Source organism: Agelaius phoeniceus, chromosome 4 (assembly GCF_051311805.1).
Source record: "Agelaius phoeniceus isolate bAgePho1 chromosome 4, bAgePho1.hap1, whole genome shotgun sequence".
In the NCBI taxonomy this organism is placed as follows: domain Eukaryota; kingdom Metazoa; phylum Chordata; class Aves; order Passeriformes; family Icteridae; genus Agelaius; species Agelaius phoeniceus.
In genome coordinates this window covers 24,015,883-24,032,208 of record NC_135268.1, presented here as the reverse complement: position 1 = coordinate 24,032,208, position 16,326 = coordinate 24,015,883, and the positions used below count along the sequence as shown (strand labels likewise).

The 16,326-nt window shown below is 39.1% G+C and overlaps 1 protein-coding gene across 2 annotated transcripts in view; it reads left to right on the top strand.

Moving 5' to 3' along the window:
- Positions 1 to 730: 730 nt before the first annotated feature.
- Positions 731 to 16,326, top strand: part of LOC143693943 (uncharacterized) — a 64,266-nt gene continuing 48,670 nt past the window's right edge. For both annotated transcript variants that reach the window (XR_013182022.1, XM_077177091.1), the window contains exon 1: positions 731 to 772. The gene's annotated coding sequence lies outside the window, so the exon portion shown is untranslated. The remainder of the gene's footprint in view (positions 773 to 16,326) is intronic.

Below are 16,326 nucleotides of genomic sequence, written 5' to 3'. Positions count from 1 at the left end.
TGGGACAGTGCTTGTTGAGCTTGTGGGCCGAGGGTTCTGCTGGAGCACATCATGTTTGGTTACACGTGACCATGTAGGGAAGAAGTCCTCACTACCATTTTGTTCTGAGGATTTTGGAGTCTGTCGTGTACTTGTTCCTTGTTAGCAATTCACTCTGTCTTGCCTTTTTGTGCTGTTTATGCAGCAGCAATGGCTGCTTGGAGATCCACTGAAGTGCAACCACTTCTGCTGCCAGTCCTCTGCATTTCCCTATAAATTACCAAACCCCTGCTGAGATCTGCTGGCTGCCATCAGACTTTAATACAAAGACTGGTACAAAATAAGACTATTTAATGTCACCCTGTGGAATTATTCTGGAGGAGAACCAGTGTTTGTGGAACTTTAATCACTTGTGAGACACCTTTTAAGCAGATATGCTCCAGTGGTCCCTATTCTCACCTTTTTGATGTTAATGTTAAACTGCAAAAATGTTACTGAAATTAATAGAGCGGTTCTGGATTTCCAAGAGTGTCATTTGGAATAAGTTATTCTTCACTTGATTCACTACTATTATTTGTTATTATTTACTTTAATATGAGATCAAAATTAGTCCTTTGTATTCTTATAAAAAGTTTCAGGAATTTATGGTTGGGTATAATCTGTGCCCTTCAGTCAGGCTCTAATGAGAGTCAGAAGAATTCACTTTGCTTCTGGAGCTGTTCCAAAAATATGATTTTTTCTTTTTAATTTAGGCTGTGATCTTGCAGTTGGTGAAATTCTGCCCTGGTTGGAGGTAGGTCTTTTATTTTTCATGGCATAAGAATAAAAAAAGACAAAGTTTATTTTAACAGCAAGTGTAATTAAAAAAAAATTAAAAATTAATGTATAACTAAGAAGAGTTTTCCTATGCTGTACAGCTCAAGAGCTGCTTGTGATGTTATTCCGAAATGACAATTTTGCCTAACAGTGATTAACAGAAGTGAATTTTATTCTCAGAAAACACCAAAGTTGCTAAAGACTGGGCTTCAGTTTTGAAAAATGAAATTACAAAATATAGCTGGCTTTGGTCTTGATTTATAAGTATCTCAAGAGGATAAGGAAAAATACAAAATAATCTACCTGAAGTTTCACTGGGATGCATTTGGATCTTGCTGGGTGTTTTTGTTTGGCCCCAGCAGAAACTAATCCCTACTCAGCTGCATGGTCTCTTCTCCCTTGTTGTGATGGGGGAGAGAACCAGCAGAGTAACAGAGAGAAAACTCCTGTGTTGAGATAAAGGCAGTTTAAAGGAAGAGGAAAACCTATGCACGCAAGCCAAGCAAAACAGGGACTTCATTCACTGCCTCCCATGCCACCCCAGCAGGGACAGCAGGGTTCTGTCACTCAAAATGGTGACTTGGGAAGACAAAGGGAACATTCCCCCCTTTCTTCTTCTTCTTCCCCCAGATTTATATGTTGTCAGCTGTCTTGGCTGTCTCCCCCCAGCCCACCCTCCTTGCTGGTGGGGTGGGATGAGGACCAGAAAAGATCTGTGCAAGCCCTGCTCAGCAATTGGGGAAACATCCATCTGTTATCAACACTGTTTCCAGCACAAATCCCAAACACAGCCCTATACCAGATCCTGTGAAGATAATTAACCATCCTGGACAAAACCAGCACACTGGGTGTGAAAGTTTATCAGCATTTTTTTTTTTTTTTTTTTTTTTAATAAGCGGGGTACTTGCTCTGGCTCCAATAAGAGGAGACTATTTTGGACATCTTTTCATAGCGTTTCATCCTGGCATGCTCTTTGTTCTTTATTGGGACATCATGTTCCAAATATATTGAGTTTTGCTCACTGAGGGCTGCGTCCCTTTGCCTGTGAATGCTCCCTGGAATGTTCCCATGTTACTATCACGTGGTAATTCAAAATGCAGTTAGGAGGGGTCATCTTTGCCGGTTCTTGGCTTCTTTTCTGCCTCTGTCAAGGTCGGGATTGAAGTGCTCAAGATGATATTTCGTATTCAGACTCAGATGTTTATTATTTCTTATCTATATTACAGTCTTACAAGTCATGAATTCTACAGCATTTCACTAACAAGCTACAAAAATGGCACCAAATCTATCTCTACAAGGTCTTTTAAGGAAAAACTATCCAATTAAACAATGACACCTAAATTATTTTCACTTTTAACTCAGTAACTAATCCCTTGAAGTCCGCAATGTGGACTTTTCTGTCCAATTACAAAATAACACCCAAACCTATGAAGAAGAAGGAAGAAGAACCAGCCACCACCCAGGAACCTCCATCTTGCTCCATAGATATTGCTATATTCTAAAACCTTAAACTCTTAAGTTTTCCACCCTGTGACACCACATACTTCCCTTCAAAGTACACACCTGTAATCCCAGTTCTATCAATCAATTTTGGAAACCTTCTCCATGAATTCAGGTTGAATGTAGTGTTCTCTTGAGGGTCTGTGCCTCTCAACATAACTTCTTGTAACAACTAGAATGTTTTGTATATGATTATAATTTAAAAAACTTTGGTGTCTTCTAGTAAAAGGATTTGTGTTTTAATGATGAATATAGACTGCTGCCTGTGAAATCCAGACTAAATGAGAAACAGTAAAAAATTCTTTGTTTACTTCAACCTGTTTTTGTTTAATAGCCAGTTTCTAATATTAAGGAAACATTTTTTTTAGAATTTTGACGGTAAGAATTTCAGAAAAGATATCTCACATGTTTTCAAAGACTATTGTTTTTCTGCTTCTTTTAGGGACTATGCTAGTAAGAACATACAATTATATGTATTTGTTTTCAAATCCGTGTTTTTCTCATAGTTTTTCAATATTTAAATACCTTATAGTTATAAATAAAGAAAAGCTGAAAAAGACTTTTTCAACCAGTCAGCCACAGTTTTATATGTTTAGTTTTAGGATTCCAGGAGGTTAGAATTTGGAGGGGGATTGCACCTTGATTTGGAAGTTACTTCTTCAGAAAACACAAATTTAGGAAAACACAAAGTTCATAATTTCAATGAAATGTCTAAGATGTTTTAAAATCACTTTCTAGTTACTGATATGAAACTCCAATAGTGTTAAGAGCCCAAATATGAATTTAAATACTTGAGTTTGGACTCCACAAAGTATTTAATTGAATTCTATAAAACCAAAAAATGTTTCTTTTTAAAAACAAAACAAAACAAAAAAATCTATCATTCTCAATTTCAGCCATTGTTCAACAATTCTCTTTCAAAATGGCTTTTATTCCTTATTGCCAATTTTCATAGATATTTGCTTTCATTCTTATCAATTATTTAAAAAAAAATATTTATAGGAAACAGTAATTAGCATCCACTAGACGCAGAGACCACTGGTTAATTTCCAGTCCTAGAAAGCTTGTTAGAATGAAAAAAAAAATTAAAAAAAAACCAAAACCAAAAACCAAAATCAAAGGAAAGTGTTTTAGATGTTACACAATGATGATATTCCGCTGAAATAATTTAGAGGGGGAAAAGTTTTGTACATCACCATTATCTTTGAAACCAAAGCCAAGCCCATTTATGACATCAATCGTGTATCTTCTGGAGAAGCTGAAGAATCACTGAGAACATGCCCTGGGGCATGACCTGGTCAGTGATGAGGAAGCAGATAGGACATGTATGCTGTGCAACCTGCACAGTTCAGTCTGCAGTCCAGCATTCCTGTTATTTGTCTCCTAATAAATCCCAAGGATGGTGATAATAACGTCCACTGCTCTAGCCGCACATCAGTAAATTGTAATTGCTTTCGTTTTTATGATTTGGCTGTCAGAAAACGCTCCGGGAAAGTCTGAATGATCCGGAATTTATAAGTGGACTCTTATTAAGCAGGGAGTTTATAGGCATGCTGCAGATGATTACAGCAGTGGAGGAGCTGTATCTCACAGCCTCTAATGTCAAAGGAGTTATCAGCAGTGACAGCCTGAGCATATGTCTGGGTAGTTTGGAAGTTGCGGTGCATGTGGAACATCTATGGATGCAGCTCCCTCTGCCATGGCTTCCTCTCAGGCAGTGGAAGCCAAATACTTATTTCCTGCTGCTAAAATGAGATCAGGTCATAATGATGTGACATTCATTGTTTCAATAATAATGCCAAATATGCCCAGGCTGAAATATAAAATGAACTATTCTAATGTTGCTTTTGGAATTGTAAAAGATGTTTCCTGGTGTGCTGTGCTTAGGAGTGGTAAGATCTTGCTAACACTGCTCATAGTAAAACTTACATTTACTCCAATAAGTGGGATAGGACTGTTGGAATATATCTGGTGGCAAAACTTTGTTAGAATCCCACCACTTAAATGACAGAGGTCTTTTTTAATATGATGATGCATTAAAAAAAAACCAAAACCAAAATCAAGCAAAAAAATTATGTACTTTCAATTTCTAGATTATTACAATAATAACTGAGGGATAGAAGCAACTCCTTTTCCTTCAGGACAACTGTTCCAAGAGTATATTAATACTTTCAGGAATGGATTACCAGATTGGTATCCTAAAGGGAATGAAGGCATTTCTCAGACATCATTAGGGCAGGTGCCTAAGTTCGGGGATTTCTCAAGCACCTGTATGTTTAGTATTTCTTAGTAGCTAGTTCTAGGTAACCATGCACATATTTTTGCTGATTTTTCATGCACTGTAATAGGTTCTTAACCCTAGAGATCAGAGTGTTTTTCACTTTTGAGTTTCTCTGCTATGCTAACCCCTAGAAACTTCCTGAATCTCTCACTGGACTCAATCTGTAGGCAGAGAAAATATCTCTCCCTATCACCTGTACAATGCATGAATATTTTCCCTGTCTGTCTCTTACAAGCTCACACACAAATTAAATTTTAATTATGAATCTCCATCAGGCATTGAATCAAAATGCTAGCTAATAAACCACAGACAACAGCAATAATCCTCCCTGCCTGACAATCCCTGGTCCCCTGTGGACAATTGGACCATTTATTACTCCACTAGTCTAAACAATTGTGCCATAATAGCTGGAGTGAAACATTGCCTCATCACTGAGGGGGCTTGCCTGCTCCAGTGTCTGCAAGGCATTCAGCTCAAGGTGATGTCAAACTTCCTAGCTGGAGTAGAGACATGTGAAAAATGTCAGGGAACTTGCTGTATGCTGAGTGAGGTGCTGAGCAGAAATTAAATCTTGGTATTATGTTGTACAAAATAGACATTAATGCTGAAAGCAATGAGGGCCCAAGAAACAGGGCCAAATTGTTTTATATTATTTTTTTAATACACACCTGGTACAGATTTTTTCTGTGTGCAATTGCACCCTACTCCTCCTCACCTCTTCCACCACTATGTTTACCTCCTGAAATTCTGGGGAATATATCCAGAGGAATTGTGGTAAGAAGAGATAATTTGAATATTGATGATGCTCCATTGATCTGGAGAAAGAGAGGCTTAGTGGACCAGGATCTGATCTTCATTAGAATGACAGGAGAAAAAGAGCAGCTGCTGATTTCAGTGCAGCTATTCTGTGCTGCTACTGATGTACAGAGGAAGCAGAATGAAGCCTAGTCACAATGTTAGGATCTTCATTTCTATGGCACTACTTGGTGTATTTCCAAATTTTCCCCTGGATATAACTGGTGAAGATAAAGTGGGCCAGAAATATTAAGTAATGTCATTTGGAAGAAACTGTTTTTAGGATTCTCCTGAGCACTGATGAGCTGAACATATCACAGAGAAGGAGGAAAAAAAAATAGCTTACAGAGGCAGGATCCAGTGAAAATTGGTTTGAGAATGAGCTATAAAAATGTTTTCACCTTTGTTTTTTCACTTTTTTCCATGCCTATCCTGCCAAGATCTTCCTAGTCTGTCCCTTTTGCACACTCTTTACCAGTGCAAACTTGTTGCTGAGTCCATGAAGGCAGGTAGAGCTTTGTGCAAGGATGCTGCTCTGAATCTGAGGGGGCTGCAAACAAATGGAGGCAAGAAAAGCATTTTAAGTGCAGACTTGCACTAAAATCAAATGCAACAGTACTTTCTAGATGCTTTCTCAGTGAGTGCTGCCCTGAAACTCCAACACTTTGAGCAAAACAGCTAAACAGAATCACCTACTTCCCAAATCTGCCCCTAAGTACATAAGCTGCATTCTCTCCTTCAGCTCCTCTACTCTCCTCCTTTTTGTGTCCCAAGGAATAGGCAAGTCAGGATTCCAGGTGCTTTGGTCTACACCTACCCAGAAAAACATCAAATTATTTAGGTTTTATGTTGCTGCTACTGCCTCTCATCACTGCCGCATTGCTTTTATTTTAGGCATGTTTCCCAAAGGATAACATAAGCTACTCCTTGGAGAACAGGTTCAAGAAGTAACTAATGGTCAGGTTCATTAGGAATTGTGAACTGTGAACACTTTGTAGAAGAAAGGTTTTTCCATAGCCCTTTGCCAGAGCAAATGCATCCTGTGAGTTAAATTTGTGACTTAATTTGAAGTTGAGTTTTGTTCTATCACTATCAGACCATTCCCCCACTTTTTCATTTCCCGTGTTTCTGATAGATTTATGGGAAAAAAGGTTTATTCTCTATTAATGCAAAAAATACAAACATAATAAATGATCTCCTATAAGATGTCTGGTTTATTTCATGGATTTTGTCATGAATATAATGTCATAACTTATTTAAATTTCCCATCTATATTTCCAGCACGTAGTTAATGTCAGCCTGGGAAATATTCCCCTAATAGTTTCTGTGATCAAAAAGTTGATCTATTTATCGCAAGACTCAAGTTCTAATGAAATTAAAATTTCTCTCTTTTTCACTTTTTGGTACTGAAATCCCAGAAACATACTTAATTTTTTCTTTAGGAGGAAAAAATGGGCAGAAAGCCAGCCAGGTCTCTGTGAGTAAGAATAGGGCTTCATGATGAACCAAGCCACTTAGAGTAGGCTTTTTCAAGAGGCTTCTGAAAAAGTGTTCAAATAGGAGCCTTGAATTGACTTTATTTTCCTGATGGTTACTATGCTTTCCAGATTAAAAGATGTTTTCTTTTATTGAAATCGAAAAGTGCCAAACATTGAACTTGCTTTGTAAGACATACATCAAGAGAGAAAATATTTCAGTGCAATGACATGACCTGACATTTTAAAGCAGATAACAAATGACACTTTGTCAATGTCACCAATTTATTTTTCCCTCTCTTGTACCTCTGTGTCGCAGTGGGGTACCACATTCGTTTTAATCATGGGCATGCATTAAACAAATTTTTACCAGAAAAGCATTTAAAACTCCCCTTGTTGCTTCCCATCTCCTGACCTTACAACCATCCCACTGTAACGTATAAAGACAAAGGCTGTGTTAAATTTTTCATTATTTTATCCAATTTCTGATCCAATTACATGAGGCTCTTCCATCACTAACGTGAATGCATATGCTATAATGTCAACTGCTGCACATTAATCAGGCCTTTTTTAATTCAGTGGACACCGGTGCTAAATCATCTCTCTGAAAAAAAAAAAAGAAAATGGGACAAGAAAGAGATGCAAATGAATGAGGAGGAAACTCCTTTTTGAGCAATTAGAGCAGGAGTAGGTGGCTTTCCAATCAAAGCCCCAAAGATCTGGAAATACAGCAGGTTGTTTTATGTCTTTTGTTTTCACCTAATTAAAAAATAATAGATGCTTCTTCTTGTGGCTTCACTTTCCACTACTTCTTGCAAGCCTGCATGAAGAATTTGACCTGTGGTTGGCTGCTAGTCTTAATTCCTTTAACTGAATATGTCACTCAGCTGAAAATGCCTGGTGTTGTTAAGGTTGATTTCTGGACATATTACAGAAAGAAGACTTCTACTGGGATGAGAGCTGCTCTCACCAGAGTTTGGAATGGTTTTTTGGTTATTCTGCAGTTTTATGGGTGAAGGAGGGGTAGGCTTTCAGATGGGAAATACACAATAGTTTCAAAATTTTATATTTATTTCATTGAACTGTAAGAAAAAGATCCCCCATGTGATTTCTCACATATAAGGGACCTGGTCTCAAATTCAGATCAAGAATGTACTTATGACCAGCACTGATAGGCATAAGCACTGCAGAAATTGGATATTTGGGATTTTCCTAGGTCTTCAGTGTCAGATCTAGGGATGTCTTATGTAGAGGAAAACAAAGGTTCAAGAGCACAAAGTCAAACTGGGTTAGGAAGACCCTTGAACTTGCAGCAAAGCCTGGTGTTAGAGGAGGTGTGCATGTTTTCTTAGGTCTTGGTAGAGTTATCCAGCAAGTTGAAAGGTCAGGATTAGTTTGAACAACTCCATAGCTTCAGGAATATAAATATTTGCTGGATTTTACATTATTTGGAGAAGATTGTTGTTTACAGAGGTGTTGTCTTGTCTTTTCCCTTTGATGGTCCATGGATTGAAATTAACACTATTTTATAGTTAGATTTGTGGTGGTTAAGAAGTCTTATGTGTCCAGCATCACCTCAGGAAATCTTTTAACACAGAATGTTATACTACATATCAGGACTACTAAGCTTCCTTGTGGTTTTGATTTTTTTTTCTTTTTTTTTCTTTCATTTTTTGTTGGCTTTTATTCCCTGATTTTAATTTAGCATAAAGTCTGACATAGGAAGGAATACAATTTGCATTGTAAAATCTATGTATCTCCAAATTGCTGGATGCATATTTGAAAACTTTTTCATAATAATGGAAAAAATTATGTGGACATGGCATAGAGTAGAAAATAAGTGTGAGGACTCTCTGGTTTTCAGCCTTGGCAGAGCTTGTGTTCATATTTTTTACATTTGGAAATACCCAAGGAGGTCTTTAATCATAGATATAAAAGCCATTAGACATTTGAATTCACTGAAAGCAGTGCTAGATTTTTAAGAAATGAAATCATTTGGAATTCATGTTTAAATCGTGGAGTTTTATTCATTTATGGATCAGAAACTTTCTGTGTTTAAGACTATCATGGCATTTAAAATGTAGTTTATGATTTCTGTTATTTCTTCTGCATAATTCTGACATCTTGACTGTCACAGTAAATGCAGAATTTTTAAATTTATGTTGTATTCAATTTCAATCAGCTGTGTCACACCACAGCTCTATTACATTGCAGCGCAAGTAAGTATATACACAATATGGCAGCTTACAGTTAAACTACAAATTATAACCGTGCATATAAAACAAAATATAAAATCAAGCAATTGGAATGAAAGGTAGAGTTATGATTTTTTTTTTCTTTTGGCTGAAAGTGAAATCCTGGGTTATTAACTTGGGGGTGGCTTTTCCTTAGGGCCAGGATGGCCCATTTTCACCGGAATTTTGAAGACCTTCCTGCAGCAGTGTTTCATTGTTATCTTGTCTCGAAGGTGACAAGTAGAGGTATCAGATCAGAGGTGACTGCAAACCTCCTGCATTTTGTTGTAACACCTGAGCTACAACATGTAGAATTTTCTTAAAATACATAAGAGGCTGCAAGGACATAATGCTGCATTTTTAAGTAGCAGAATTCTCCTGCTGTCCTGCCCTTCTGCCAGGGCCCTCAGTGGGGTTTTTGCTGGCTACCCCCAGGCTGGCTGCAACAGCTATGGGGCAGTTTGGGTCAAGTGCAAGACACAGCTCAAAGGAGGGATTTACAATTACTTTCCTAATGAAATGATCATTTGCTTGGTTGTTGCTGTTGTTGTTTTCCAGTGTATAGTAACCATATTTTTTTTGTGTTTTAATATTGTCTGAATAAGAAGAAAGCAAGAGCATATATTCCTTAATACCTTCCCTTTAACCCATCAGACATGGTTCCTATGGCATTCTGTGAGTTAAGCATCATTTTGAGAAGGCTTTTATTTTTTGATTCTTCTGAAATGGATGTTATTTCTGAACAAAGAAAAAAAGGGTGTTTCTTAAAGCTGTCTCTGTAAAATAGGACAAAAACATCTTGATCACTTTTAAGCTGGCATGATGGTGTGACAGCAACCAGGAGAGAGGTTTCAAGAATGGAGTAGAGCATCAGATTGGTGTTACCTTTTAGAAGTGACCAGGCATGACTGACTGGTTTAGACTGGTTTAAGATAACTAATATTTAAGAACTAAGCAATCTGTGTCTCTCATTCCTTCAGGTTTGTCGGTTTAGAAGAAATGCTACTGGGTGACAGCAGTGTGGTGTATTTAGTGGGAGGTACACTCAGTGAAAGGGTTAAAAGACTCCACAGCTATAGTGCAAAAATAACACAAGGACACATATAAAAAAAGAATGAGTTGTCTTATAACGAAATAACATTTCTCTAGCTCTGCCGTCCTTAGTGTGCTGGGGACTAATATCTGTGGTACAGATATAATATGGTATATGAGTTTCCCCATTTAGCTAAGCCTTCCACAGAAGTAAATGTCCCTCGTGCAGCTTAGCCTGACCTGCTAAGGGTAAGAATGAGTGAGTGAAATAAATAACTCCTGCTTCTTTAGGAGTAACAACTTTCTGGCAGTCTTGGTAAGAATGCAATCACAAATGTGTGCAGTTTAGGACTTCTCATCACAGAACTGAAATGAAAAGATTAGATGAGGTTCAGGAGAGGACAGCTGAAATGCAGATAAACTAACATGCAATTATGCCTGGTGTTAGAGACAAATGTGGTTACAAGCCACAGTGGTGGGGGTGATAAAAGAGCACTGGAAAGGCAGTGCAAACTTGCTCAATATATGCAGAATTTTGTGGTAATTAAACTTTTATACATTTTGTCAGAGGGAGATTTTCTGTCTTCAGAAGTCTTCGAGCTGAGAATTACTTAATCAAAAGTAGGCAGGATTCATATACCTGTAACATAAGTACCTTTACTAAAGGGCATAAGGAGGACTTGTTTAATAATGGTGACAGAATTAGGAGTAGAAGCTTCAAGAACAATAAGAGGAATAAGAAAGATAATTTTTGTTTATTTTAATAATTGGCAAAACAGAATAGAAATTCAAAATAAAAATGGTTACAAATAAAAGAACTTTTCCTGAAGGCTGCTCCTTTCAGGCAGGATACTGTGGTCTGATTAGCCCTGATGTCAATCCAGGTCCATTTTGCTGAAGCCTGGACTTATCCAGACTGGTAATGGAAAGCAAAATCTGTCCTGAGGAGATTTGTTCTGCACAATAATCAGGATATCAGCTGCATAGTGAGAACTCAGCAGTTTTGTTATGGGAAATTTCTAAAAGATCCAAGGCAAAATCCCACTGATCTTAGCACTAAGGAGAAATCATGGTGGGATACAAAAGTCTGAACTCACTTCAGGGCCCTGGTTTTGATGTCCTCTATAACCTCACCTTTTTTGTGAACTGTGCCTATGTTCTGTTTAACAAATCCACTTTGTGCTTTCTATTTTGTCTTCACATTTAGTCCTTATCAGGTTCCAACAACACTGCTTCACTTGTAGTTTTATCAATTTTCCCAAAGCGTTGTCACTGGAAATATTTGCAGACCTACAGCTTCCAAATTCTCTGCATTCATATTTTGTTATCCTATTAAAACAAATCTATTTTCTGTCATAGCAACATAACCACTTTATAAAAGCAGCCAAAAGTTCCAGAAGATAGGCTGAAATCGATGATTACAACAGAAAAAAGTCAATAGTGTTTATATGATTAATAGCACCCTGTGAAATATGGTAGCCTAGATAGGGAAATGAGGAGGCCAAATAATTTGAGAATTAGAAGCAGCACACCAAATCCTTGAAGTCCAGAGAGGGTACATTCAGGGGCCTGTTATCTCCTGTCAGGCAAATAGATAATGAAATTTTTTTTGTCAACTTTGGTGGCATTTATACTGGCATAAAATCGTGTAAGGAAAGATTTCTCTGTCTGGTTTCTAGAGCTCGAAGGGAAAACAGGAGTTTCCTGTGCCATTTCTGAATGCAGGTCTACCACTCAGAGTGCTCCAGATATCTGCAGCTGAGCTCACACACACACACACAGAGCTTGGGAGGGTGGGAGGTCACCCTTTCTGCAAAGCCTCTTACTGAGGGGATCTTGTTAATCCTTACAGCCCGGTTCCAGCTAATTAGGATGGATATGGGCAGTGTAAAGAGCAAAGCAGACCGCCCGTCCTTGAGGGATCCCCAGGGGTGTGGGAGCACAGGGAGAGCTGTGCCATGGCTGACTGCGAGGAAGGAAATGCCACAGGCTGCTCACAGCCCTGCTCCAGCACCTCCTGGCTCACCTGATGAAAAGCCACAGCTCCCAGCTTTTAAAGGGGAACTGAAAGAGCAAAGCAAAAATTAAACCTAACTAAGCACCAGTTTCTGTGCTGAGCTCTTCCTCTGGAAAGGCAATGTGGGACAGGCAGAAGAAAAAGGGACAAAATAAGCAGCTTATTTGAAAATTATTTTATACACAGAGACTCTGGGTTCTGTTTGCTTTCCTAACAGGTCATCACTCAACAACATAAGCATGCTTTGGGTTTTATTTTTTTTAATTACAGTGAGTATGAATGTAATTTTGACTTCTAGTTATTTTTTACTAAATATACTTCTTCCTTTTTATATATAGAATGAGAAAAAGAGTCATGGCAGTTTATCTAGTCAGTTCTTGCCCCAAATTCTTCTGAGCTGAGTAGGATTTGACCCAAAATTTTCAAAACCAAAGGGTAATTTCATGAACCTTGCATAATTTTCTGAGGGAAGAGATGTTTTAGTTCTCATTAGCCAGTTTTTGATGATGTCCTCTTGTCAAGAAAACTTAAAAACTCCTAATAGCTCAAAACCACAGTTCAATATGAGAAAAAAAAAAATAAATTAGAGAATATCTGCCCTCGGTAGGTCACAGTAAGCATGGGTCTGCAGAGCAGAGCAAAATACACACTTTTTATTGGGCCATTTCTCTGCAGACTTTGAATTCCTCCAAAACTGGAGTTTCCACAGCCTCCCTGGGCAACCTGTGTCAAGTCATCCTAAAAGTGAGTTTCCTGCTGTTCAGAGAGAACCTCTGAAAGGAGTGAGATGCTCCATCCCTGGAAACATTTAAACATCCTGTGCTTCAGTTTGTGCCCATTGCCCCTTGTTCTGTCAATTCAAGAGGGTTTAATATTCCACAGTGAACTAAGAAGAAAATTAATTTATCATTTTGTTTCAGTCACAAACAGAAGCCTGTAGCACAAGGTCATTCCTGGAAATATCATTTTGTTCAGTTATGAGAAAAGCAGACATGAGTCCAGCTCAAACATCCTCAGCACTGTCAGCCACTTGCAGCTGCAGTTTGGCACTGGACAGATTTCACATTCAAAAGATGTGAAATATTATCTTCAGTCCACTCAAAATGCATTTTTCTCCCTGAATTAAACCTCAAAGTCCACAAATCTCAAGAGCAATTGCCATGCAAATCTTTAATATTGGGCAGTGAGTAGGACCCATTTCTCGTAATTCCCTTTTAACCATTGCTGAGCTGGTGTTCCTTAAATTGCTGGTTATTGGGTGCTATTCTCCCCTTTTTACTTTTTAAAACATCTTCTTTATTTAATTTTTTTTTTTAATTGCCTTCTTCTCACTCAGGTGGAAAAAGATAAACAGCTGTGCCACACCGATGTGGCACCGACAGCCCTTGAGATGGCACAGTGGCATTAGAGAGAGCTGCTCCCAGCTTCTGGGCATGGTGTGTCTCTGTCACTGGGAACTGGTGACAGAAGGGGCCCAGGACAGATGTCACCTAGCTGTCAGGGAGATGTGGGATGAACAGCCTTGATCTGAGGAGAGTCCTGTGCAGGCAGGAAGGGGCTCCTCAGGGTGTAAGGTGTCTGCTACAAGTTCTTGTTTCCCTGGTTTTGACATCCTCAGATCTGGAGAGGGACATGGCCGCATCGTGACAAGCTCCTGTCCCCACCCTCCTCCAGCACTCAGCCAGAGCACATTGCAGCTTTCTACAAGGACTGCTATGGGTAAGAAAAAACATATAGTCCCAGTATGCACCATGCCATAGTCCTACAGGCTTTGTGAACAAAGAAAGCTCCACACCACCTGCCTACTCTGCAGCTGTCATTGTTTCATGAAACAAACAAACAAAACATCTCAATGAGAAAAGAAGAGTGCACAGCTCAAATGAAAGTAATATTTTAAATTTTTCACCTTTGTGCAAAGAGTATCCCGGCTTTCCAAGGCTGTTCAGTAGTATATTAAATATTCTAGGTGGTTCAGCACTTTTCTGAAGATCATGGCTTTTTGCTGTGTTGCTGATGAGAAACATAAATTCACTGGTCACCTTTGGAAATCTTGGTCGAAGCCTGAAGAACTAAAAAAATTGTTATAATTTAAAATTTATTTTCTCCCTTTATAGATTTGTCCTTCCTTGTGTTAGCATTTTCCTTAAGAAGGACTTCAAAGCACGTGAACAAAGATGCATGGGGGATCATGCAGGTCACCATGGCAAGTTACAGGTATAAATTTCCTCTGAACCACCTTCAGCTGCACTGTGCTTTAGCATCTCCACTGCTCTAATCTCAGCATTTTGGTGAATATGAGAAATTGATATCCTGACCCCCAGCTGATATAATTTTCACGACTCCTTTAAACTCTTTGCCATTTTATCAGTCTGTGTTGTTTGGACCATAAGGACTTGTGAGTAAGTTATCCAGTAACACTCTCAAAAGCTGTTTTTCTGTCAGCAGTCTGTAGGATCTAATTATCACATGAGCACAGATCATTTGATCAATGGTGCCAGTCAATGAAACCAGTGTACCACAGAGCAGCACAAACCTAAAGAGCTGGAGAAGGCTAGTTCTGCAGAAAGAATGCTTTTCATGTGCAAAGCAGCACATGTCATCTAACAAAAGCTCAGACAGGGACAAGGAGTGGAAGAATATTACATTTATACATTTTACATCTAGATGAGAATGTAGAAAATGTGAGCTCTTTTGAGATTTTTTTTCAAAATCTTACAAGTAATTATTCTGTGTTTTGCATAAGCAAATTCTTGAATATTATGCAAAATGCCACTGCTCGTCTTAGCTGAAGTGTTGATGAAAAGCAAACGCAACAATGTGATTTGAAATCTGAAGTACAAACAGATGTTACTTTTGAATGAACTTCCATTGCTTAACCACTGGCTCTGGTTATTGCCATCTAAAGAGAGAGATGAAGCAACTTTGCATGCTGTGGATGTGGCTGTAAATTTTCAGCATGCAAATGAAATTGTAGCGATTCCTTTAAAGACAGCGCCTCTAAACACGATGGGTGGGCTCAATTTTCAAATGCAGTTTGGCTCCATAGGACATTATACCAACTCCCCATGTTAAAAACAAAAAACATAAGGTGGGATATATATTTTAACACTTGTACTGTGGTTACCTGATATAACTGCCAAAAAATAAACATTTCTTGCTCCATACCTGCTTCCTTCTTAGCACATCTTGTATGTGCCTGCACTGGGCAGGGCATTCTGGCGTAGGACAGGCCTGGGACTGGGACAAGCCTGTGGTGGGTGGACCTTGGCTTGAGCTAAGGACAGAGAGAGATCACTTACCAGTAAGGGCAAAACAAACTTGACCTGGCGAAAATGAAATTAGTTTTTTATCAATCAAATCAGAGTAGGATAATGAGAACTAAACACAAATCTTAAAAACATCTTCTGTCCTCCATCCAGGGCCAGCTTTTAGTCCCAATTCTCTACCTCTTCTCCCCTAGTGATGCAGGGAGATGGGGAATGCACAATATGATTATCAGCTCACCACATGTTGTTTCTGCTCCCTCCTGAGGTAGAGGAGTACTTCCCCTGCTCTAACAAGAGCTCCCTCTCATATGAGACAGCTCTCCACACAGTTCTCCAATGTGAGCTCTTCCCATGAGCTACAGCTCATGAACTGCTCCAAGGTAGGTCCTTTTCCATGGCGTGCAACCTTTCAGGCACAGGCTGCCCAGTGTGGGTTCCCCTTGGGGTCACAAGTCCTGCCAGCAAACCTGTTCCAGCATGGGCTTCTCTCTCTGTGAGTCCACAGGTCCTGCCTACTCCAGTGCGGGCTTCACACGTGGTCCTTCCTTCAGGCATCCACCTGCTCTGGTTAGAGTGCTCCAGGCTGTAGGGGAATCTCAGCTCCAGCACCTGGAGCACCTCATCCCCCTTCTTTTGCACTGACCTTGATGTCTATATAGTTGTTCCCATCCCATTGTCTCACTCTTCTCTTCTCTGGCCGCAACTTGTTTCTCAGCAATAAATTTTTTCTTTTCCCTTTTAACTACATTATCCCAGAGGCAGTGCCACTGCTGGCGATGGTCTTGGCCAGAGGCAGATCCATCTTGGAATCAGCCAGCACTGGCTCTGTCAGACACGCAGAAGATTCTGGCAGTTTCTCAGAGATGCTCTCCCTCACTATCAGAAGTTTTGGGTTGCCACACAAAATGAGTATAAAGCCCTAATTCAGAGT